Here is a 1,222-nt window from a genome sequence, read left to right as displayed (position 1 = left end):
ATTAAGGCAAGGCAAATATCTCAAGTTATATACAGTATTGTTATAGGAAGAAATTCAAAATCTTACAGCTGTTTCTGGGATATCCCTGAGTATGGGATAGTCCATTATCCAAGACAAATAGGGGGGAAAAAATATAGAAAATGAGAATGGTATATATCAATAGGATGACATGATATATACAATTCGCATTTTCCATATTTTTCCCCTATTTGCCACTGATGACGGAATATCCTATACTCAGGGATATCCCAGAAACAGCTGTAAGATTTTGAATTTCTTCCTATAATAATATTGTATATGACTTGAGATATTTGCCTTGCTTTAATGTTTGATGCCCTGTTTAACTATTACATATCCCCTGCATCGGAAATCTGCAATGGCTCCATAACTACCATCTCAGCTATAACCTTGGAGCTCCAGTAATCCGTTGCAGCACTTACCTAGCATACCTAATTGTTTAGATCAGGCATTTTCAAACTTTTTGACTTGCGGACCCCTTTATATTTCAGGCTTTACCTTAGGGACCCCCTTATAAATGCTTATGAAATTTATACATAAATATTTGCTTAAAATAACATATTTTTACATTTATTTATTCAACAGTATTTAACAAATAAGTTTATTGTCAATTATACACACAGGATTTTTTTTATACATACTTAGTGAGAAGGATGTGCTTGCTTGGCTTTGCACAAACTGTCAATTCTTGGAGATATTAATGACAAACATACACTTTCTGAAGCAAGTCACTTTCTGAAGCAAGTCTGGATCTGTATTTGTTTTTTAGATTGGTCAGTGCCGAAAATCCTGCTTCACATAAATATGTTGTTGCAAACGGTAGCAAAATCTTAATTGCCTTTCGTGATAACAATGGATACTGGGAGGCTACAGTAAGCCAAAATTTCAAAAGTGGTTGCTGCATAAAACTGATTTTTAAAGTTCTGTCGCATGAAATTTCAGCCAGTTCTTCCAGTTCATTTCCTGTGAGCATCTCATCAGCTATTTCAACATTAAACGGATTTCTGATCCAGTCAAAATTTTCAATACTATCTGGAACATCTTTCGAGAAATATTTGTCAAAATGCTCACCTACTGATATTAAATGTCGTTTAATATTTACAATTACCAAATCAACATTAACCGAGATATTCGTCCAGTGTAGGGAACATATCTAAAGTTTTCTTACTAACTTTTGTAGTCTATATATTCAGTTTTTTGTTGA

Source organism: Octopus bimaculoides, chromosome 14, assembly GCF_001194135.2.
Source record: "Octopus bimaculoides isolate UCB-OBI-ISO-001 chromosome 14, ASM119413v2, whole genome shotgun sequence".
In the NCBI taxonomy this organism is placed as follows: domain Eukaryota; kingdom Metazoa; phylum Mollusca; class Cephalopoda; order Octopoda; family Octopodidae; genus Octopus; species Octopus bimaculoides.
Note: the sequence above shows the minus strand (reverse complement) of the source record.